The 23,848-nt window shown below is 44.8% G+C and overlaps 12 non-coding genes across 12 annotated transcripts; all 12 read right to left on the reverse strand.

The window, feature by feature from the left end:
• Positions 1-451: 451 nt before the first annotated feature.
• On the reverse strand, positions 452-523 carry TRNAG-CCC (transfer RNA glycine (anticodon CCC)). Its single transcript has one exon. It is a non-coding gene; the product is annotated as a tRNA-Gly (tRNA).
• Positions 524-2,039: 1,516 nt separating this feature from the next.
• Positions 2,040-2,111, reverse strand: TRNAG-CCC (transfer RNA glycine (anticodon CCC)). Its single transcript has one exon. It is a non-coding gene; the product is annotated as a tRNA-Gly (tRNA).
• A 1,527-nt stretch (positions 2,112-3,638) lies between these two features.
• On the reverse strand, positions 3,639-3,710 carry TRNAG-CCC (transfer RNA glycine (anticodon CCC)). The gene has a single exon. It is a non-coding gene; the product is annotated as a tRNA-Gly (tRNA).
• A 1,515-nt stretch (positions 3,711-5,225) lies between these two features.
• On the reverse strand, positions 5,226-5,297 carry TRNAG-CCC (transfer RNA glycine (anticodon CCC)). Its single transcript has one exon. It is a non-coding gene; the product is annotated as a tRNA-Gly (tRNA).
• Positions 5,298-8,409: 3,112 nt separating this feature from the next.
• On the reverse strand, positions 8,410-8,481 carry TRNAG-CCC (transfer RNA glycine (anticodon CCC)). Its single transcript has one exon. It is a non-coding gene; the product is annotated as a tRNA-Gly (tRNA).
• A 1,527-nt stretch (positions 8,482-10,008) lies between these two features.
• On the reverse strand, positions 10,009-10,080 carry TRNAG-CCC (transfer RNA glycine (anticodon CCC)). The gene has a single exon. It is a non-coding gene; the product is annotated as a tRNA-Gly (tRNA).
• A 1,527-nt stretch (positions 10,081-11,607) lies between these two features.
• Positions 11,608-11,679, reverse strand: TRNAG-CCC (transfer RNA glycine (anticodon CCC)). The gene has a single exon. It is a non-coding gene; the product is annotated as a tRNA-Gly (tRNA).
• Positions 11,680-13,206: 1,527 nt separating this feature from the next.
• On the reverse strand, positions 13,207-13,278 carry TRNAG-CCC (transfer RNA glycine (anticodon CCC)). Its single transcript has one exon. It is a non-coding gene; the product is annotated as a tRNA-Gly (tRNA).
• A 3,102-nt stretch (positions 13,279-16,380) lies between these two features.
• TRNAG-CCC (transfer RNA glycine (anticodon CCC)) lies at positions 16,381-16,452 on the reverse strand. The gene has a single exon. It is a non-coding gene; the product is annotated as a tRNA-Gly (tRNA).
• Positions 16,453-17,968: 1,516 nt separating this feature from the next.
• On the reverse strand, positions 17,969-18,040 carry TRNAG-CCC (transfer RNA glycine (anticodon CCC)). The gene has a single exon. It is a non-coding gene; the product is annotated as a tRNA-Gly (tRNA).
• A 3,117-nt stretch (positions 18,041-21,157) lies between these two features.
• Positions 21,158-21,229, reverse strand: TRNAG-CCC (transfer RNA glycine (anticodon CCC)). Its single transcript has one exon. It is a non-coding gene; the product is annotated as a tRNA-Gly (tRNA).
• Positions 21,230-22,745: 1,516 nt separating this feature from the next.
• TRNAG-CCC (transfer RNA glycine (anticodon CCC)) lies at positions 22,746-22,817 on the reverse strand. Its single transcript has one exon. It is a non-coding gene; the product is annotated as a tRNA-Gly (tRNA).
• Positions 22,818-23,848: the final 1,031 nt, after the last annotated feature.

Here is a 23,848-nt window from a genome sequence, read left to right on the forward strand (position 1 = left end):
CTGATATAACATTTTGTGAGCTGCAGTTACATCCGATGGCTACAAGGTGGCGCTGCATTCAGGTGAGAGAACAAGTGTGCACAAAATCGTTGGGGACTTTTGCCAGATTCATCGGTGGATCTTGCCTACTTTTATTCACATGCTAGATATTGCCTAGAAATGCTTTTTAATATAGAGATGCTACAGTTAGAATGTCTAGTCGGGGTTCAGCCCTTTCATTGTCTACCGCCCGCAACATATTTATTACCAGCACATGTGAGTGGTGACTCTGCTTTTTGGAAAATAGCATCTAATAGGACAATGAATGTAGCAGATGGGGCGATCGAGATGCCTGCCTAAGTATTTCATTTTTTTTTGATTTAACGTCTGATTAATCTGTTCATGATATTTCCGTTTTGTGACATGTTGCATTGAAACAAATCCTGCTTGGAGAACATATAAAAATTTGCACTGCATTGGCCGGGAATCGAACCCGGGTCAACTGCTTGGGAAGCAGCTATGATCACCACTATACCACCAACGCCCTATGATGTGGTTGCTCTCGGTTCTAAAGATTACAACCCCGAGTTCAATGACTATCTTGCACCAGTTTCAATGGTGCATTTGGTTTAGATACCAACATGAAAAGCAGTAGAAAGTTTCTTGTAGAGGGTAAGGAACTGGGGATTGAAACCAAGGCCAAATCTGTGCAGAAGAGAAGAAATGGAAAGCAGTAGTACAAATAGTGGAAATGAACATATTTAGGCAGCATTGGAAGCAAAGCAGCGAAGAGAAAGAGAGTGCCTTCCATGAAATGCCCAGGAGAATGATAAGAGCAGAACGAAAAGGCAAGAATGACATTCAAAGCATGCCCAGAAAAACGTGTGACGGTCCCACCAGTCATTTATGCTTATAATTGGGTATCTTTACTTTCAAAGTATGGGGTTGATCCTTTGGCGATCACTCTCTTGTATTTCAGCAGAGACAGATAGTTGAGAAGTCTTTTCTCACATAGCTAGCACAAGCCTGCGCTTTTCCTTGCTGGTAGCGTGGAAATGACAGATTGGTTCTCAGAAGAAAAAACAAGAAATATTATAGCAGAGGATGGTTTCGATCCATCGACTTCTGGGTTATGGGCCCAGCACGCTTCCGCTGCGCCACTCTGCTCCCTTGTAAAAGTGTTCTCTTTATGCAGAGGAGGAGCTTTCAGCGAAGTGGCGAGGGATTGGTGGGTCTCGCTCCTCATTTGCCTAAGCATGCTGCAATGTATGCTGGGTGCAGAAAATCTTCATCTTCTCGTCTCACAGTCAGTCATAACTGAAAGTGCAGACCCTCTTGGGAACTAGCAGTTTCAGGCCTTTACCAAGATAGCAGCTCTCTAACCCTCTCCTCTCTCTTTGATCCTAGCGCTAGCATGCTCAGGATTTGATTTTAACTGGGAGCCAGAGATCTACCCGGTGAGGGCGAGGCTTTTGAGCGTTTGGGAGCGTTCGGGACGTGAGGACATTGGACAGGAAATGTTGCCATCTTGAAATATCCAACCTTCCTGCTGTCGTGAGAGGCTCTTTCCATGGACATCTGCCTCTTGGAGTCCTCTCAACTTGCTCTCTGATATAACATTTTGTGAGCTGCAGTTACATCCGATGGCTACAAGGTGGCGCTGCATTCAGGTGAGAGAACAAGTGTGCACAAAATCGTTGGGGACTTTTGCCAGATTCATCGGTGGATCTTGCCTACTTTTATTCACATGCTAGATATTGCCTAGAAATGCTTTTTAATATAGAGATGCTAGAGTTAGAATGTCTGGTCGGGGTTCAGCCCTTTCATTGTCTACCGCCCGCAACATATTTATTACCAGCACATGTGAGTGGTGACTCTGCTTTTTGGAAAATAGCATCTAATAGGACAATGAATGTCGCAGATGGGGCGATCGAGATGCCTGCCTAAGTATTTCATTTTTTTTTTAATTTAACGTCTGATTAATCTGTTCATGATATTTCCGTTTTGTGACATGTTGCATTAAAACAAATCCTGCTTGGAGAACATATAAAAATTTGCACTGCATTGGCCGGGAATTGAACCCGGGTCAACTGCTTGGGAAGCAGCTATGCTCACCACTATACCACCAACGCCCTATGATGTGGGTGGTCTCGGTTCTAAAGATTACAACCCCGAGTTCAATGACTATCTTGCACCAGTTTCAATGGTGCATTTGGTTTAGATACCAACATGAAAAGCAGTAGAAAGTTTCTTGTAGAGGGTAAGGAACTGGGGATTGAAACCAAGGCCAAATCTGTGCAGAAGAGAAGAAATGGAAAGCAGTAGTACAAATAGTGGAAATGAACATATTTAGGCAGCATTGGAAGCAAAGCAGCGAAGAGAAAGAGAGTGCCTTCCATTAAATGCCCAGGAGAATGATAAGAGCAGAACGAAAAGGCAAGAATGACATTCAAAGCATGCCCAGAAAAACGTGTGACGGTGCAACCAGTCATTTATGCTTATAATTGGGTATCTTTACTTTCAAAGTATGGGGTTGATCCTTTGGCGATCACTCTCTTGTATTTCAGCAGAGACAGATAGTTGAGAAGTCTTTTCTCACATAGCTAGCACAAGCCTGCGCTTTTCCTTGCTGGTAGCGTGGAAATGACAGATTGGTCCTCAGAAGAAAAAACAAGAAATATTATAGCAGAGGATGGTTTCGATCCATTGACCTCTGGGTTATGGGCCCAGCACGCTTCCGCTGCGCCACTCTGCTCCCTTGTTAAAGTGTTCTCTTTATGCAGAGGAGGAGCTTTCAGCGAAGTGGCGAGGGATTGGTGGGTCTCGCTCCTCATTTGCCTAAGCATGCTGCAATGTATGCTGGGTGCAGAAAATCTTCATCTTCTCGTCTCACAGTCAGTCATAACTGAAAGTGCAGACCCTCTTAGGAACTAGCAGTTTCAGGCCTTTACCAAGATAGCAGCTCTCTAACCCTCTCCTCTCTCTTTGATCGTAGCGCTAGCATGCTCAGGATTTGATTTTAACTGGGAGCCAGAGATCTACCCGGTGAGGGCTTGCCCGGTGTGAGGCTTTTGAGCGTTTGGGAGCGTTCGGGACGTGAGGACGTTGGAGAGGAAATGTTGCCATCTTGAAATATCCAACCTTCCTGCTGTCATGAGAGGCTCTTTCCATGGACATCTGCCTCTTGGAGTCCTCTCAACTTGCTCTCTGATATAACATTTTGTGAGCTGCAGTTACATCCGATGGCTACAAGGTGGCGCTGCATTCAGGTGAGAGAACAAGTGTGCACAAAATCGTTGGGGACTTTTGCCAGATTCATCGGTGGATCTTGCCTACTTTTATTCACATGCTAGATATTGCCTAGAATTGCTTTTTAATATAGAGATGCTACAGTTAGAATGTCTAGTCGGGGTTCAGCCCTTTCATTGTCTACCGCCCGCAACATATTTATTACCAGCACATGTGAGTGGTGACTCTGCTTTTTGGAAAATAGCATCTAATAGGACAATGAATGTAGCAGATGGGGCGATCGAGATGCCTGCCTAAGTATTTCATTTTTTTTTTAATTTAACGTCTGATTAATCTGTTCATGATATTTCCGTTTTGTGACATGTTGCATTGAAACAAATCCTGCTTGGAGAACATATAAAAATTTGCACTGCATTGGCCGGGAATCGAACCCGGGTCAACTGCTTGGGAAGCAGCTATGCTCACCACTATACCACCAACGCCCTATGATGTGGTTGCTCTCGGTTCTAAAGATTACAACCCCGAGTTCAATGACTATCTTGCACCAGTTTCAATGGTGCATTTGGTTTAGATACCAACATGAAAAGCAGTAGAAAGTTTCTTGTAGAGGGTAAGGAACTGGGGATTGAAACCAAGGCCAAATCTGTGCAGAAGAGAAGAAATGGAAAGCAGTAGTACAAATAGTGGAAATGAACATATTTAGGCAGCATTGGAAGCAAAGCAGCGAAGAGAAAGAGAGTGCCTTCCATGAAATGCCCAGGAGAATGATAAGAGCAGAACGAAAAGGCAAGAATGACATTCAAAGCATGCCCAGAAAAACGTGTGACGGTCCCACCAGTCATTTATGCTTATAATTGGGTATCTTTACTTTCAAAGTATGGGGTTGATCCTTTGGCGATCACTCTCTTGTATTTCAGCAGAGACAGATAGTTGAGAAGTCTTTTCTCACATAGCTAGCACAAGCCTGCGCTTTTCCTTGCTGGTAGCGTGGAAATGACAGATTGGTTCTCAGAAGAAAAAACAAGAAATATTATAGCAGAGGATGGTTTCGATCCATCGACCTCTGGGTTATGGGCCCAGCACGCTTCCGCTGCGCCACTCTGCTCCCTTGTAAAAGTGTTCTCTTTATGCAGAGGAGGAGCTTTCAGCGAAGTGGCGAGGGATTGGTGGGTCTCGCTCCTCATTTGCCTAAGCATGCTGCAATGTATGCTGGGTGCAGAAAATCTTCATCTTCTCGTCTCACAGTCAGTCACAACTGAAAGTGCAGACCCTCTTGGGAACTAGCAGTTTCAGGCCTTTACCAAGATAGCAGCTCTCTAACCCTCTCCTCTCTCTTTGATCCTAGCGCTAGCATGCTCAGGATTTGATTTTAACTGGGAGCCAGAGATCTACCCGGTGAGGGGAGGCTTTTGAGCGTTTGGGAGCGTTCGGGACGTGAGGACATTGGACAGGAAATGTTGCCATCTTGAAATATCCAACCTTCCTGCTGTCGTGAGAGGCTCTTTCCATGGACATCTGCCTCTTGGAGTCCTCTCAACTTGCTCTCTGATATAACATTTTGTGAGCTGCAGTTACATCCGATGGCTACAAGGTGGCGCTGCATTCAGGTGAGAGAACAAGTGTGCACAAAATCGTTGGGGACTTTTGCCAGATTCATCGGTGGATCTTGCCTACTTTTATTCACATGCTAGATATTGCCTAGAAATGCTTTTTAATATAGAGATGCTAGAGTTAGAATGTCTGGTCGGGGTTCAGCCCTTTCATTGTCTACCGCCCGCAACATATTTATTACCAGCACATGTGAGTGGTGACTCTGCTTTTTGGAAAATAGCATCTAATAGGACAATGAATGTCGCAGATGGGGCGATCGAGATGCCTGCCTAAGTATTTCATTTTTTTTTTAATTTAACGTCTGATTAATCTGTTCATGATATTTCCGTTTTGTGACATGTTGCATTAAAACAAATCCTGCTTGGAGAACATATAAAAATTTGCACTGCATTGGCCGGGAATTGAACCCGGGTCAACTGCTTGGGAAGCAGCTATGCTCACCACTATACCACCAACGCCCTATGATGTGGGTGGTCTCGGTTCTAAAGATTACAACCCCGAGTTCAATGACTATCTTGCACCAGTTTCAATGGTGCATTTGGTTTAGATACCAACATGAAAAGCAGTAGAAAGTTTCTTGTAGAGGGTAAGGAACTGGGGATTGAAACCAAGGCCAAATCTGTGCAGAAGAGAAGAAATGGAAAGCAGTAGTACAAATAGTGGAAATGAACATATTTAGGCAGCATTGGAAGCAAAGCAGCGAAGAGAAAGAGAGTGCCTTCCATTAAATGCCCAGGAGAATGATAAGAGCAGAACGAAAAGGCAAGAATGACATTCAAAGCATGCCCAGAAAAACGTGTGACGGTGCAACCAGTCATTTATGCTTATAATTGGGTATCTTTACTTTCAAAGTATGGGGTTGATCCTTTGGCGATCACTCTCTTGTATTTCAGCAGAGACAGATAGTTGAGAAGTCTTTTCTCACATAGCTAGCACAAGCCTGCGCTTTTCCTTGCTGGTAGCGTGGAAATGACAGATTGGTCCTCAGAAGAAAAAACAAGAAATATTATAGCAGAGGATGGTTTCGATCCATTGACCTCTGGGTTATGGGCCCAGCACGCTTCCGCTGCGCCACTCTGCTCCCTTGTAAAAGTGTTCTCTTTATGCAGAGGAGGAGCTTTCAGCGAAGTGGCGAGGGATTGGTGGGTCTCGCTCCTCATTTGCCTAAGCATGCTGCAATGTATGCTGGGTGCAGAAAATCTTCATCTTCTCGTCTCACAGTCATTCATAACTGAAAGTGCAGACCCTCTTGGGAACTAGCAGTTTCAGGCCTTTACCAAGATAGCAGCTCTCTAACCCTCTCCTCTCTCTTTGATCGTAGCGCTAGCATGCTCAGGATTTGATTTTAACTGGGAGCCAGAGATCTACCCGGTGAGGGCTTGCCCGGTGTGAGGCTTTTGAGCGTTTGGGAGCGTTCGGGACGTGAGGACGTTGGAGAGGAAATGTTGCCATCTTGAAATATCCAACCTTCCTGCTGTCATGAGAGGCTCTTTCCATGGACATCTGCCTCTTGGAGTCCTCTCAACTTGCTCTCTGATATAACATTTTGTGAGCTGCAGTTACATCCGATGGCTACAAGGTGGCGCTGCATTCAGGTGAGAGAACAAGTGTGCACAAAATCGTTGGGGACTTTTGCCAGATTCATCGGTGGATCTTGCCTACTTTTATTCACATGCTAGATATTGCCTAGAAATGCTTTTTAATATAGAGATGCTACAGTTAGAATGTCTAGTCGGGGTTCAGCCCTTTCATTGTCTACCGCCCGCAACATATTTATTACCAGCACATGTGAGTGGTGACTCTGCTTTTTGGAAAATAGCATCTAATAGGACAATGAATGTAGCAGATGGGGCGATCGAGATGCCTGCCTAAGTATTTCATTTTTTTTTTAATTTAACGTCTGATTAATCTGTTCATGATATTTCCGTTTTGTGACATGTTGCATTGAAACAAATCCTGCTTGGAGAACATATAAAAATTTGCACTGCATTGGCCGGGAATCGAACCCGGGTCAACTGCTTGGAAACAGCTATGCTCACCACTATACCACCAACGCCCTATGATGTGGTTGCTCTCGGTTCTAAAGATTACAACCCCGAGTTCAATGACTATCTTGCACCAGTTTCAATGGTGCATTTGGTTTAGATACCAACATGAAAAGCAGTAGAAAGTTTCTTGTAGAGGGTAAGGAACTGGGGATTGAAACCAAGGCCAAATCTGTGCAGAAGAGAAGAAATGGAAAGCAGTAGTACAAATAGTGGAAATGAACATATTTAGGCAGCATTGGAAGCAAAGCAGCGAAGAGAAAGAGAGTGCCTTCCATGAAATGCCCAGGAGAATGATAAGAGCAGAACGAAAAGGCAAGAATGACATTCAAAGCATGCCCAGAAAAACGTGTGACGGTCCCACCAGTCATTTATGCTTATAATTGGGTATCTTTACTTTCAAAGTATGGGGTTGATCCTTTGGCGATCACTCTCTTGTATTTCAGCAGAGACAGATAGTTGAGAAGTCTTTTCTCACATAGCTAGCACAAGCCTGCGCTTTTCCTTGCTGGTAGCGTGGAAATGACAGATTGGTTCTCAGAAGAAAAAACAAGAAATATTATAGCAGAGGATGGTTTCGATCCATCGACCTCTGGGTTATGGGCCCAGCACGCTTCCGCTGCGCCACTCTGCTCCCTTGTAAAAGTGTTCTCTTTATGCAGAGGAGGAGCTTTCAGCGAAGTGGCGAGGGATTGGTGGGTCTCGCTCCTCATTTGCCTAAGCATGCTGCAATGTATGCTGGGTGCAGAAAATCTTCATCTTCTCGTCTCACAGTCAGTCACAACTGAAAGTGCAGACCCTCTTGGGAACTAGCAGTTTCAGGCCTTTACCAAGATAGCAGCTCTCTAACCCTCTCCTCTCTCTTTGATCCTAGCGCTAGCATGCTCAGGATTTGATTTTAACTGGGAGCCAGAGATCTACCCGGTGAGGGGAGGCTTTTGAGCGTTTGGGAGCGTTCGGGACGTGAGGACATTGGACAGGAAATGTTGCCATCTTGAAATATCCAACCTTCCTGCTGTCGTGAGAGGCTCTTTCCATGGACATCTGCCTCTTGGAGTCCTCTCAACTTGCTCTCTGATATAACATTTTGTGAGCTGCAGTTACATCCGATGGCTACAAGGTGGCGCTGCATTCAGGTGAGAGAACAAGTGTGCACAAAATCGTTGGGGACTTTTGCCAGATTCATCGGTGGATCTTGCCTACTTTTATTCACATGCTAGATATTGCCTAGAAATGCTTTTTAATATAGAGATGCTACAGTTAGAATGTCTAGTCGGGGTTCAGCCCTTTCATTGTCTACCGCCCGCAACATATTTATTACCAGCACATGTGAGTGGTGACTCTGCTTTTTGGAAAATAGCATCTAATAGGACAATGAATGTAGCAGATGGGGCGATCGAGATGCCTGCCTAAGTATTTCATTTTTTTTTGATTTAACGTCTGATTAATCTGTTCATGATATTTCCGTTTTGTGACATGTTGCATTGAAACAAATCCTGCTTGGAGAACATATAAAAATTTGCACTGCATTGGCCGGGAATCGAACCCGGGTCAACTGCTTGGGAAGCAGCTATGATCACCACTATACCACCAACGCCCTATGATGTGGTTGCTCTCGGTTCTAAAGATTACAACCCCGAGTTCAATGACTATCTTGCACCAGTTTCAATGGTGCATTTGGTTTAGATACCAACATGAAAAGCAGTAGAAAGTTTCTTGTAGAGGGTAAGGAACTGGGGATTGAAACCAAGGCCAAATCTGTGCAGAAGAGAAGAAATGGAAAGCAGTAGTACAAATAGTGGAAATGAACATATTTAGGCAGCATTGGAAGCAAAGCAGCGAAGAGAAAGAGAGTGCCTTCCATGAAATGCCCAGGAGAATGATAAGAGCAGAACGAAAAGGCAAGAATGACATTCAAAGCATGCCCAGAAAAACGTGTGACGGTCCCACCAGTCATTTATGCTTATAATTGGGTATCTTTACTTTCAAAGTATGGGGTTGATCCTTTGGCGATCACTCTCTTGTATTTCAGCAGAGACAGATAGTTGAGAAGTCTTTTCTCACATAGCTAGCACAAGCCTGCGCTTTTCCTTGCTGGTAGCGTGGAAATGACAGATTGGTTCTCAGAAGAAAAAACAAGAAATATTATAGCAGAGGATGGTTTCGATCCATCGACCTCTGGGTTATGGGCCCAGCACGCTTCCGCTGCGCCACTCTGCTCCCTTGTAAAAGTGTTCTCTTTATGCAGAGGAGGAGCTTTCAGCGAAGTGGCGAGGGATTGGTGGGTCTCGCTCCTCATTTGCCTAAGCATGCTGCAATGTATGCTGGGTGCAGAAAATCTTCATCTTCTCGTCTCACAGTCAGTCATAACTGAAAGTGCAGACCCTCTTGGGAACTAGCAGTTTCAGGCCTTTACCAAGATAGCAGCTCTCTAACCCTCTCCTCTCTCTTTGATCCTAGCGCTAGCATGCTCAGGATTTGATTTTAACTGGGAGCCAGAGATCTACCCGGTGAGGGCTTGCCCGGTGTGAGGCTTTTGAGCGTTTGGGAGCGTTCGGGACGTGAGGACATTGGACAGGAAATGTTGCCATCTTGAAATATCCAACCTTCCTGCTGTCGTGAGAGGCTCTTTCCATGGACATCTGCCTCTTGGAGTCCTCTCAACTTGCTCTCTGATATAACATTTTGTGAGCTGCAGTTACATCCGATGGCTACAAGGTGGCGCTGCATTCAGGTGAGAGAACAAGTGTGCACAAAATCGTTGGGGACTTTTGCCAGATTCATCGGTGGATCTTGCCTACTTTTATTCACATGCTAGATATTGCCTAGAAATGCTTTTTAATATAGAGATGCTAGAGTTAGAATGTCTGGTCGGGGTTCAGCCCTTTCATTGTCTACCGCCCGCAACATATTTATTACCAGCACATGTGAGTGGTGACTCTGCTTTTTGGAAAATAGCATCTAATAGGACAATGAATGTCGCAGATGGGGCGATCGAGATGCCTGCCTAAGTATTTCATTTTTTTTTTAATTTAACGTCTGATTAATCTGTTCATGATATTTCCGTTTTGTGACATGTTGCATTAAAACAAATCCTGCTTGGAGAACATATAAAAATTTGCACTGCATTGGCCGGGAATTGAACCCGGGTCAACTGCTTGGGAAGCAGCTATGCTCACCACTATACCACCAACGCCCTATGATGTGGGTGGTCTCGGTTCTAAAGATTACAACCCCGAGTTCAATGACTATCTTGCACCAGTTTCAATGGTGCATTTGGTTTAGATACCAACATGAAAAGCAGTAGAAAGTTTCTTGTAGAGGGTAAGGAACTGGGGATTGAAACCAAGGCCAAATCTGTGCAGAAGAGAAGAAATGGAAAGCAGTAGTACAAATAGTGGAAATGAACATATTTAGGCAGCATTGGAAGCAAAGCAGCGAAGAGAAAGAGAGTGCCTTCCATTAAATGCCCAGGAGAATGATAAGAGCAGAACGAAAAGGCAAGAATGACATTCAAAGCATGCCCAGAAAAACGTGTGACGGTGCAACCAGTCATTTATGCTTATAATTGGGTATCTTTACTTTCAAAGTATGGGGTTGATCCTTTGGCGATCACTCTCTTGTATTTCAGCAGAGACAGATAGTTGAGAAGTCTTTTCTCACATAGCTAGCACAAGCCTGCGCTTTTCCTTGCTGGTAGCGTGGAAATGACAGATTGGTCCTCAGAAGAAAAAACAAGAAATATTATAGCAGAGGATGGTTTCGATCCATTGACCTCTGGGTTATGGGCCCAGCACGCTTCCGCTGCGCCACTCTGCTCCCTTGTAAAAGTGTTCTCTTTATGCAGAGGAGGAGCTTTCAGCGAAGTGGCGAGGGATTGGTGGGTCTCGCTCCTCATTTGCCTAAGCATGCTGCAATGTATGCTGGGTGCAGAAAATCTTCATCTTCTCGTCTCACAGTCATTCATAACTGAAAGTGCAGACCCTCTTGGGAACTAGCAGTTTCAGGCCTTTACCAAGATAGCAGCTCTCTAACCCTCTCCTCTCTCTTTGATCGTAGCGCTAGCATGCTCAGGATTTGATTTTAACTGGGAGCCAGAGATCTACCCGGTGAGGGCTTGCCCGGTGTGAGGCTTTTGAGCGTTTGGGAGCGTTCGGGACGTGAGGACGTTGGAGAGGAAATGTTGCCATCTTGAAATATCCAACCTTCCTGCTGTCATGAGAGGCTCTTTCCATGGGCATCTGCCTCTTGGAGTCCTCTCAACTTGCTCTCTGATATAACATTTTGTGAGCTGCAGTTACATCCGATGGCTACAAGGTGGCGCTGCATTCAGGTGAGAGAACAAGTGTGCACAAAATCGTTGGGGACTTTTGCCAGATTCATCGGTGGATCTTGCCTACTTTTATTCACATGCTAGATATTGCCTAGAAATGCTTTTTAATATAGAGATGCTACAGTTAGAATGTCTAGTCGGGGTTCAGCCCTTTCATTGTCTACCGCCCGCAACATATTTATTACCAGCACATGTGAGTGGTGACTCTGCTTTTTGGAAAATAGCATCTAATAGGACAATTAATGTAGCAGATGGGGCGATCGAGATGCCTGCCTAAGTATTTCATTTTTTTTTTAATTTAACGTCTGATTAATCTGTTCATGATATTTCCGTTTTGTGACATGTTGCATTAAAACAAATCCTGCTTGGAGAACATATAAAAATTTGCACTGCATTGGCCGGGAATCGAACCCGGGTCAACTGCTTGGGAAGCAGCTATGCTCACCACTATACCACCAACGCCCTATGATGTGGCTGCTCTCGGTTCTAAAGATTACAACCCCGAGTTCAATGACTATCTTGCACCAGTTTCAATGGTGCATTTGGTTTAGATACCAACATGAAAAGCAGTAGAAAGTTTCTTGTAGAGGGTAAGGAACTGGGGATTGAAACCAAGGCCAAATCTGTGCAGAAGAGAAGAAATGGAAAGCAGTAGTACAAATAGTGGAAATGAACATATTTAGGCAGCATTGGAAGCAAAGCAGCGAAGAGAAAGAGAGTGCCTTCCATGAAATGCCCAGGAGAATGATAAGAGCAGAACGAAAAGGCAAGAATGACATTCAAAGCATGCCCAGAAAAACGTGTGACGGTCCCACCAGTCATTTATGCTTATAATTGGGTATCTTTACTTTCAAAGTATGGGGTTGATCCTTTGGCGATCACTCTCTTGTATTTCAGCAGAGACAGATAGTTGAGAAGTCTTTTCTCACATAGCTAGCACAAGCCTGCGCTTTTCCTTGCTGGTAGCGTGGAAATGACAGATTGGTTCTCAGAAGAAAAAACAAGAAATATTATAGCAGAGGATGGTTTCGATCCATCGACCTCTGGGTTATGGGCCCAGCACGCTTCCGCTGCGCCACTCTGCTCCCTTGTAAAAGTGTTCTCTTTATGCAGAGGAGGAGCTTTCAGCGAAGTGGCGAGGGATTGGTGGGTCTCGCTCCTCATTTGCCTAAGCATGCTGCAATGTATGCTGGGTGCAGAAAATCTTCATCTTCTCGTCTCACAGTCAGTCATAACTGAAAGTGCAGACCCTCTTGGGAACTAGCAGTTTCAGGCCTTTACCAAGATAGCAGCTCTCTAACCCTCTCCTCTCTCTTTGATCCTAGCGCTAGCATGCTCAGGATTTGATTTTAACTGGGAGCCAGAGATCTACCCGGTGAGGGCTTGCCTGGTGTGAGGCTTTTGAGCGTTTGGGAGCGTTCGGGACGTGAGGACATTGGACAGGAAATGTTGCCATCTTGAAATATCCAACCTTCCTGCTGTCGTGAGAGGCTCTTTCCATGGACATCTGCCTCTTGGAGTCCTCTCAACTTGCTCTCTGATATAACATTTTGTGAGCTGCAGTTACATCCGATGGCTACAAGGTGGCGCTGCATTCAGGTGAGAGAACAAGTGTGCAGAAAATCGTTGGGGACTTTTGCCAGTTTCATCGGTGGATCTTGCCTACTTTTATTCACATGCTAGATATTGCCTAGAAATGCTTTTTAATATAGAGATGCTAGAGTTAGAATGTCTGGTCGGGGTTCAGCCCTTTCATTGTCTACCGCCCGCAACATATTTATTACCAGCACATGTGAGTGGTGACTCTGCTTTTTGGAAAATAGCATCTAATAGAACAATGAATGTAGCAGATGGGGCGATCGAGATGCCTGCCTAAGTATTTCATTTTTTTTTTAATTTAACGTCTGATTAATCTGTTCATGATATTTCCGTTTTGTGACATGTTGCATTAAAACAAATCCTGCTTGGAGAACATATAAAAATTTGCACTGCATTGGCCGGGAATCGAACCCGGGTCAACTGCTTGGGAAGCAGCTATGCTCACCACTATACCACCAACGCCCTATGATGTGGGTGCTCTCGGTTCTAAAGATTACAACCCCGAGTTCAATGACTATCTTGCACCAGTTTCAATGGTGCATTTGGTTTAGATACCAACATGAAAAGCAGTAGAAAGTTTCTTGTAGAGGGTAAGGAACTGGGGATTGAAACCAAGGCCAAATCTGTGCAGAAGAGAAGAAATGGAAAGCAGTAGTACAAATAGTGGAAATGAACATATTTAGGCAGCATTGGAAGCAAAGCAGCGAAGAGAAAGAGAGTGCCTTCCATGAAATGCCCAGGAGAATGATAAGAGCAGAACGAAAAGGCAAGAATGACATTCAAAGCATGCCCAGAAAAACGTGTGACGGTCCCACCAGTCATTTATGCTTATAATTGGGTATCTTTACTTTCAAAGTATGGGGTTGATCCTTTGGCGATCACTCTCTTGTATTTCAGCAGAGACAGATAGTTGAGAAGTCTTTTCTCACATAGCTAGCACAAGCCTGCGCTTTTCCTTGCTGGTAGCGTGGAAATGACAGATTGGTCCTCAGAAGAAAAAACAAGAAATATTATAGCAGAGGATGGTTTCGATCCATCGACCTCTGGGTTATGGGCCCAGCACGCTTCCGCTGCGCCACTCTGCTCCCTTGTAAAAGTGTTCTCTTTATGCAGAGGAGGAGCTTTCAGCGAAGTGGCGAGGGATTGGTGGGTCTCGCTCCTCATTTGCCTAAGCATGCTGCAATGTATGCTGGGTGCAGAAAATCTTCATCTTCTCGTCTCACAGTCAGTCATAACTGAAAGTGCAGACCCTCTTGGGAACTAGCAGTTTCAGGCCTTTACCAAGATAGCAGCTCTCTAACCCTCTCCTCTCTCTTTGATCCTAGCGCTAGCATGCTCAGGATTTGATTTTAACTGGGAGCCAGAGATCTACCCGGTGAGGGCGAGGCTTTTGAGCGTTTGGGAGCGTTCGGGACGTGAGGACGTTGGAGAGGAAATGTTGCCATCTTGAAATATCCAACCTTCCTGCTGTCATGAGAGGCTCTTTCCATGGACATCTGCCTCTTGGAGTCCTCTCAACTTGCTCTCTGATATAACATTTTGTGAGCTGCAGCTACATCCGATGGCTACAAGGTGGCGCTGCATTCAGGTGAGAGAACAAGTGTGCACAAAATCGTTGGGGACTTTTGCCAGATTCATCGGTGGATCTTGCCTACTTTTATTCACATGCTAGATATTGCCTAGAAATGCTTTTTAATATAGAGATGCTACAGTTAGAATGTCTAGTCGGGGTTCAGCCCTTTCATTGTCTACCGCCCGCAACATATTTATTACCAGCACATGTGAGTGGTGACTCTGCTTTTTGGAAAATAGCATCTAATAGGACAATGAATGTAGCAGATGGGGCGATCGAGATGCCTGCCTAAGTATTTCATTTTTTTTTTAATTTAACGTCTGATTAATCTGTTCATGATATTTCCGTTTTGTGACATGTTGCATTAAAACAAATCCTGCTTGGAGAACATATAAAAATTTGCACTGCATTGGCCGGGAATCGAACCTGGGTCAACTGCTTGGGAAGCAGCTATGCTCACCACTATACCACCAGCGCCCTATGATGTGGTTGCTCTCTGTTCTAAAGATTACAACCCCGAGTTCAATGACTATCTTGCACCAGTTTCAATGGTGCATTTGGTTTAGATACCAACATGAAAAGCAGTAGAAAGTTTCTTGTAGAGGGTAAGGAACTGGGGATTGAAACCAAGGCCAAATCTGTGCAGAAGAGAAGAAATGGAAAGCAGTAGTACAAATAGTGGAAATGAACATATTTAGGCAGCATTGGAAGCAAAGCAGCGAAGAGAAAGAGAGTGCCTTCCATGAAATGCCCAGGAGAATGATAAGAGCAGAACGAAAAGGCAAGAATGACATTCAAAGCGTGCCCAGAAAAACGTGTGACGGTCCCACCAGTCATTTATGCTTATAATTGGGTATCTTTACTTTCAAAGTATGGGGTTGATCCTTTGGCGATCACTCTCTTGTATTTCAGCAGAGACAGATAGTTGAGAAGTCTTTTCTCACATAGCTAGCACAAGCCTGCGCTTTTCCTTGCTGGTAGCGTGGAAATGACAGATTGGTCCTCAGAAGAAAAAACAAGAAATATTATAGCAGAGGATGGTTTCGATCCATCGACCTCTGGGTTATGGGCCCAGCACGCTTCCGCTGCGCCACTCTGCTCCCTTGTAAAAGTGTTCTCTTTATGCAGAGGAGGAGCTTTCAGCGAAGTGGCGAGGGATTGGTGGGTCTCGCTCCTCATTTGCCTAAGCATGCTGCAATGTATGCTGGGTGCAGAAAATCTTCATCTTCTCGTCTCACAGTCAGTCATAACTGAAAGTGCAGACCCTCTTGGGAACCAGCAGTTTCAGGCCTTTACCAAGATAGCAGCTCTCTAACCCTCTCCTCTCTCTTTGATCCTAGCGCTAGCATGCTCAGGATTTGATTTTAACTGGGAGCCAGAGATCTACCCGGTGAGGGCGAGGCTTTTGAGCGTTTGGGAGCGTTCGGGACGTGAGGACGTTGGACAGGAAATGTTGCCATCTTGAAATATCCAACCTTCCTGCTGTTATGAGAGGCTCTTTCCATGGACATCTGCCTCTTGGAGTCCTCTCAACTTGCTCCCTGATATAACATTTTGTGAGCTGCAGTTACATCCGATGGCTACAAGGTGGCGCTGCATTCAGGTGAGAGAACAAGTGTGCAGAAAATCGTTGGGGACTTTTGCCAGATTCATCGGTGGATCTTGCCTACTTTTATTCACATGCTAGATATTGCCTAGAAATGCTTTTTAATATAGAGATGCTACAGTTAGAATGTCTAGCCGGGGTTCAGCCCTTTCATTGTCTACCGCCCGCAACATATTTATTACCAGCACATGTGAGTGGTGACTGCTTTTTGGAAAATAGCATCTAATAGGACAATGAATGTAGCAGATGGGGCGATCGAGATGCCTGCCTAAGTATTTCATTTTTTTTTTAATTTAACGTCTGATTAATCTGTTCATGATATTTCCGTTTTGTGACATGTTGCATTAAAACAAATCCTGCTTGGAGAACATATAAAAATTTGCACTGCATTGGCCGGGAATCGAACCCGGGTCAACTGCTTGGGAAGCAGCTATGCTCACCACTATACCACCAGCGCCCTATGATGTGGTTGCTCTCTGTTCTAAAGATTACAACCCCGAGTTCAATGACTATCTTGCACCAGTTTCAATGGTGCATTTGGTTTAGATACCAACATGAAAAGCAGTAGAAAGTTTCTTGTAGAGGGTAAGGAACTGGGGATTGAAACCAAGGCCAAATCTGTGCAGAAGAGAAGAAATGGAAAGCAGTAGTACAAATAGTGGAAATGAACATATTTAGGCAGCATTGGAAGCAAAGCAGCGAAGAGAAAGAGAGTGCCTTCCATGAAATGCCCAGGAGAATGATAAGAGCAGAACGAAAAGGCAAGAATGACATTCAAAGCATGCCCAGAAAAACGTGTGACGGTCCCACCAGTCATTTATGCTTATAATTGGGTATCTTTACTTTCAAAGTATGGGGTTGATCCTTTGGCGATCACTCTCTTGTATTTCAGCAGAGACAGATAGTTGAGAAGTCTTTTCTCACATAGCTAGCACAAGCCTGCGCTTTTCCTTGCTGGTAGCGTGGAAATGACAGATTGGTCCTCAGAAGAAAAAACAAGAAATATTATAGCAGAGGATGGTTTCGATCCATCGACCTCTGGGTTATGGGCCCAGCACGCTTCCGCTGCGCCACTCTGCTCCCTTGTAAAAGTGTTCTCTTTATGCAGAGGAGGAGCTTTCAGCGAAGTGGCGAGGGATTGGTGGGTCTCGCTCCTCATTTGCCTAAGCATGCTGCAATGTATGCTGGGTGCAGAAAATCTTCATCTTCTCGTCTCACAGTCAGTCATAACTGAAAGTGCAGACCCTCTTGGGAACCAGCAGTTTCAGGCCTTTACCAAGATAGCAGCTCTCTAACCCTCTCCTCTCTCTTTCATCCTAGCGCTAGCATGCTCAGGATTTGATTTTAACTGGGAGCCAGAGATCTACCCGGTGAGGGCGAGGCTTTTGAGCGTTCGGGAGCGTTCGGGACGTGAGGACGTTGGACAGGAAATGTTGCCATCTTGAAATATCCAACCTTCCTGCTGTTATGAGAGGCTCTTTCCATGGACATCTGCCTCTTGGAGTCCTCTCAACTTGCTCCCTGATATAACATTTTGTGAGCTGCAGTTACATCCGATGGCTACAAGGTGGCGCTGCATTCAGGTGAGAGAACAAGTGTGCAGAAAATCGTTGGGGACTTTTGCCAGATTCATCGGTGGATCTTGCCTACTTTTATTCACATGCTAGATATTGCCTAGAAATGCTTTTTAATATAGAGATGCTACAGTTAGAATGTCTAGCCGGGGTTCAGCCCTTTCATTGTCTACCGCCCGCAACATATTTATTACCAGCACATGTGAGTGGTGACTCTGCTTTTTGGAAAATAGCATCTAATAGGACAATGAATGTAGCAGATGGGGCGATCGAGATGCCTGCCTAAGTATTTCATTTTTTTTTTAATTTAACGTCTGATTAATCTGTTCATGATATTTCCGTTTTGTGACATGTTGCATTAAAACAAATCCTGCTTGGAGAACATATAAAAATTTGCACTGCATTGGCCGGGAATCGAACCCGGGTCAACTGCTTGGGAAGCAGCCATGCTCACCACTATACCACCAATGCCCTATGATGTGGTTGCTCTCGGTTCTAAAGATTACAACCCCGAGTTCAATGACTATCTTGCACCAGTTTCAATGGTGCATTTGGTTTAGATACCAACAAGAAAAGCAGTAGAAAGTTTCTTGTAGAGGGTAAGGAACTGGGGATTGAAACCAAGGCCAAATCTGTGCAGAAGAGAAGAAATGGAAAGCAGTAGTACAAATAGTGGAAATGAACATATTTAGGCAGCATTGGAAGCAAAGCAGCGAAGAGAAAGAGAGTGCCTTCCATGAAATGCCCAGGAGAATGATAAGAGCAGAACGATAAGGCAAGAATGACATTCAAAGCATGCCCAGAAAAACGTGTGACGGTCCCACCAGTCATTTATGCTTATAATTGGGTATCTTTACTTTCAAAGTATGGGGTTGATCCTTTGGCGATCACTCTCTTGTATTTCAGCAGAGACAGATAGTTGAGAAGTCTTTTCTCACATAGCTAGCACAAGCCTGCGCTTTTCCTTGCTGGTAGCGTGGAAATGACAGATTGGTTCTCAGAAGAAAAAACAAGAAATATTATAGCAGAGGATGGTTTCGATCCATCGACCTCTGGGTTATGGGCCCAGCACGCTTCCGCTGCGCCACTCTGCTCCCTTGTAAAAGTGTTCTCTTTATGCAGAGGAGGAGCTTTCAGCGAAGTGGCGAGGGATTGGTGGGTCTCGCTCCTCATTTGCCTAAGCATGCTGCAATGTATGCTGGGTGCAGAAAATCTTCATCTTCTCGTCTCACAGTCAGTCATAACTGAAAGTGCAGACCCTCTTGGGAACCAGCAGTTTCAGGCCTTTACCAAGATAGCAGCTCTCTAACCCTCTCCTCTCTCTTTGATCCTAGCGCTAGCATGCTCAGGATTTGATTTTAACTGGGAGCCAGAGATCTACCCGGTGAGGGTGAGGCTTTTGAGCGTTTGGGAGCGTTCGGGACGTGAGGACGTTGGACAGGAAATGTTGCCATCTTGAAATATCCAACCTTCCTGCTGTCATGAGAGGCTCTTTCCATGGACATCTGCCTCTTGGAGTCCTCTCAACTTGCTCTCTGATATAACATTTTGTGAGCTGCAGTTACATCCGATGGCTACAAGGTGGCGCTGCATTCAGGTGAGAGAACAAGTGTGCACAAAATCGTTGGGGACTTTTGCCAGATTCATCGGTGGATCTTGCCTACTTTTATTCACATGCTAGATATTGCCTAGAAATGCTTTTTAATATAGAGATGCTAGAGTTAGAATGTCTGGTCGGGGTTCAGCCCTTTCATTGTCTACTGCCCGCAACATATTTATTACCAGCACATGTGAGTGGTGACTCTGCTTTTTGGAAAATAGCATCTAATAGGACAATTAATGTAGCAGATGGGGCGATCGAGATGCCTGCCTAAGTATTTCATTTTTTTTTTTATTTAACGTCTGATTAATCTGTTCATGATATTTCCGTTTTGTGACATGTTGCATTAAAACAAATCCTGCTTGGAGAACATATAAAAATTTGCACTGCATTGGCCGGGAATCGAAACTCCGGGTCAACTGCTTGGGAAGCAGCTATGCTCACCACTATACCACCAACGCCCTATGATGTGGGTGCTCTCGGTTCTAAAGATTACAACCCCGAGTTCAATGACTATCTTGCACCAGTTTCAATGGTGCATTTGGTTTAGATACCAACATGAAAAGCAGTAGAAAGTTTCTTGTAGAGGGTAAGGAACTGGGGATTGAAACCAAGGCCAAATCTGTGCAGAAGAGAAGAAATGGAAAGCAGTAGTACAAATAGTGGAAATGAACATATTTAGGCAGCATTGGAAGCAAAGCAGCGAAGAGAAAGAGAGTGCCTTCCATGAAATGCCCAGGAGAATGATAAGAGCAGAACGAAAAGGCAAAAATGACATTCAAAGCATGCCCAGAAAAACGTGTGACGGTCCCACCAGTCATTTATGCTTATAATTGGGTATCTTTACTTTCAAAGTATGGGGTTGATCCTTTGGCGATCACTCTCTTGTATTTCAGCAGAGACAGATAGTTGAGAAGTCTTTTCTCACATAGCTAGCACAAGCCTGCGCTTTTCCTTGCTGGTAGCGTGGAAATGACAGATTGGTCCTCAGAAGAAAAAACAAGAAATATTATAGCAGAGGATGGTTTCGATCCATCGACCTCTGGGTTATGGGCCCAGCACGCTTCCGCTGCGCCACTCTGCTCCCTTGTAAAAGTGTTCTCTTTATGCAGAGGAGGAGCTTTCAGCGAAGTGGCGAGGGATTGGTGGGTCTCGCTCCTCATTTGCCTAAGCATGCTGCAATGTATGCTGGGTGCAGAAAATCTTCATCTTCTCGTCTCACAGTCAGTCATAACTGAAAGTGCAGACCCTCTTGGGAACTAGCAGTTTCAGGCCTTTACCAAGATAGCAGCTCTCTAACCCTCTCCTCTCTCTTTGATCCTAGCGCTAGCATGCTCAGGATTTGATTTTAACTGGGAGCCAGAGATCTACCCGGTGAGGGCTTGCCCGGTGTGAGGCTTTTGAGCGTTTGGGAGCGTTCGGGACGTGAGGACATTGGACAGGAAATGTTGCCATCTTGAAATATCCAACCTTCCTGCTGTCGTGAGAGGCTCTTTCCATGGACATCTGCCTCTTGGAGTCCTCTCAACTTGCTCTCTGATATAACATTTTGTGAGCTGCAGTTACATCCGATGGCTACAAGGTGGCGCTGCATTCAGGTGAGAGAACAAGTGTGCACAAAATCGTTGGGGACTTTTGCCAGATTCATCGGTGGATCTTGCCTACTTTTATTCACATGCTAGATATTGCCTAGAAATGCTTTTTAATATAGAGATGCTAGAGTTAGAATGTCTGGTCGGGGTTCAGCCCTTTCATTGTCTACCGCCCGCAACATATTTATTACCAGCACATGTGAGTGGTGACTCTGCTTTTTGGAAAATAGCATCTAATGGGACAATGAATGTAGCAGATGGGGCGATCGAGATGCCTGCCTAAGTATTTCATTTTTTTTTTAATTTAACGTCTGATTAATCTGTTCATGATATTTCCGTTTTGTGACATGTTGCATTAAAACAAATCCTGCTTGGAGAACATATAAAAATTTGCACTGCATTGGCCGGGAATCGAACCCGGGTCAACTGCTTGGGAAGCAGCTATGCTCACCACTATACCACCAACGCCCTATGATGTGGGTGCTCTCGGTTCTAAAGATTACAACCCCGAGTTCAATGACTATCTTGCACCAGTTTCAATGGTGCATTTGGTTTAGATACCAACATGAAAAGCAGTAGAAAGTTTCTTGTAGAGGGTAAGGAACTGGGGATTGAAACCAAGGCCAAATCTGTGCAGAAGAGAAGAAATGGAAAGCAGTAGTACAAATAGTGGAAATGAACATATTTAGGCAGCATTGGAAGCAAAGCAGCGAAGAGAAAGAGAGTGCCTTCCATGAAATGCCCAGGAGAATGATAAGAGCAGAACGAAAAGGCAAGAATGACATTCAAAGCATGCCCAGAAAAACGTGTGACGGTCCCACCAGTCATTTATGCTTATAATTGGGTATCTTTACTTTCAAAGTATGGGGTTGATCCTTTGGCGATCACTCTCTTGTATTTCAGCAGAGACAGATAGTTGAGAAGTCTTTTCTCACATAGCTAGCACAAGCCTGCGCTTTTCCTTGCTGGTAGCGTGGAAATGACAGATTGGTCCTCAGAATAAAAAACAAGAAATATTATAGCAGAGGATGGTTTCGATCCATCGACCTCTGGGTTATGGGCCCAGCACGCTTCCGCTGCGCCACTCTGCTCCCTTGTAAAAGTGTTCTCTTTATGCAGAGGAGGAGCTTTCAGCGAAGTGGCGAGGGATTGGTGGGTCTCGCTCCTCATTTGCCTAAGCATGCTGCAATGTATGCTGGGTGCAGAAAATCTTCATCTTCTCGTCTCACAGTCAGTCATAACTGAAAGTGCAGACCCTCTTGGGAACCAGCAGTTTCAGGCCTTTACCAAGATAGCAGCTCTCTAACCCTCTCCTCTCTCTTTGATCCTAGCGCTAGCATGCTCAGGATTTGATTTTAACTGGGAGCCAGAGATCTACCCGGTGAGGGTGAGGCTTTTGAGCGTTTGGGAGCGTTCGGGACGTGAGGACGTTGGACAGGAAATGTTGCCATCTTGAAATATCCAACCTTCCTGCTGTCATGAGAGGCTCTTTCCATGGACATCTGCCTCTTGGAGTCCTCTCAACTTGCTCTCTGATATAACATTTTGTGAGCTGCAGTTACATCCGATGGCTACAAGGTGGCGCTGCATTCAGGTGAGAGAACAAGTGTGCACAAAATCGTTGGGGACTTTTGCCAGATTCATCAGTGGATCTTGCCTACTTTTATTCACATGCTAGATATTGCCTAGAAATGCTTTTTAATATAGAGATGCTACAGTTAGAATGTCTAGTCGGGGTTCAGCCCTTTCATTGTCTACCGCCCGCAACATATTTATTACCAGCACATGTGAGTGGTGACTCTGCTTTTTGGAAAATAGCATCTAATAGGACAATGAATGTAGCAGATGGGGCGATCGAGATGCCTGCCTAAGTATTTCATTTTTTTTTTAATTTAACGTCTGATTAATCTGTTCATGATATTTCCGTTTTGTGACATGTTGCATTAAAACAAATCCTGCTTGGAGAACATATAAAAATTTGCACTGCATTGGCCGGAAATCGAACCCGGGTCAACTGCTTGGGAAGCAGCCATGCTCACCACTATACCACCAATGCCCTATGATGTGGTTGCTCTCGGTTCTAAAGATTACAACCCCGAGTTCAATGACTATCTTGCACCAGTTTCAATGGTGCATTTGGTTTAGATACCAACATGAAAAGCAGTAGAAAGTTTCTTGTAGAGGGTAAGGAACTGGGGATTGAAACCAAGGCCAAATCTGTGCAGAAGAGAAGAAATGGAAAGCAGTAGTACAAATAGTGGAAATGAACATATTTAGGCAGCATTGGAAGCAAAGCAGCGAAGAGAAAGAGAGTGCCTTCCATGAAATGCCCAGGAGAATGATAAGAGCAGAACGAAAAGGCAAGAATGACATTCAAAGCATGCCCAGAAAAACGTGTGACGGTCCCACCAGTCATTTATGCTTATAATTGGGTATCTTTACTTTCAAAGTATGGGGTTGATCCTTTGGCGATCACTCTCTTGTATTTCAGCAGAGACAGATAGTTGAGAAGTCTTTTCTCACATAGCTAGCACAAGCCTGCGCTTTTCCTTGCTGGTAGCGTGGAAATGACAGATTGGTTCTCAGAAGAAAAAACAAGAAATATTATAGCAGAGGATGGTTTCGATCCATCGACCTCTGGGTTATGGGCCCAGCACGCTTCCGCTGCGCCACTCTGCTCCCTTGTAAAAGTGTTCTCTTTATGCAGAGGAGGAGCTTTCAGCGAAGTGGCGAGGGATTGGTGGGTCTCGCTCCTCATTTGCCTAAGCATGCTGCAATGTATGCTGGGTGCAGAAAATCTTCATCTTCTCGTCTCACAGTCAGTCATAACTGAAAGTGCAGACCCTCTTGGGAACTAGCAGTTTCAGGCCTTTACCAAGATAGCAGCTCTCTAACCCTCTCCTCTCTCTTTGATCCTAGCGCTAGCATGCTCAGGATTTGATTTTAACTAGGAGCCAGAGATCTACCCGGTGAGGGCGAGGCTTTTGAGCGTTTGGGAGCGTTCGGGACGTGAGGACGTTGGAGAGGAAATGTTGCCATCTTGAAATATCCAACCTTCCTGCTGTCATGAGAGGCTCTTTCCATGGA

The sequence above is a fragment of the Triturus cristatus genome, chromosome 11 (genome assembly GCF_964204655.1).
Source record: "Triturus cristatus chromosome 11, aTriCri1.1, whole genome shotgun sequence".
Classification (NCBI taxonomy): Eukaryota; Metazoa; Chordata; class Amphibia; order Caudata; family Salamandridae; genus Triturus; species Triturus cristatus.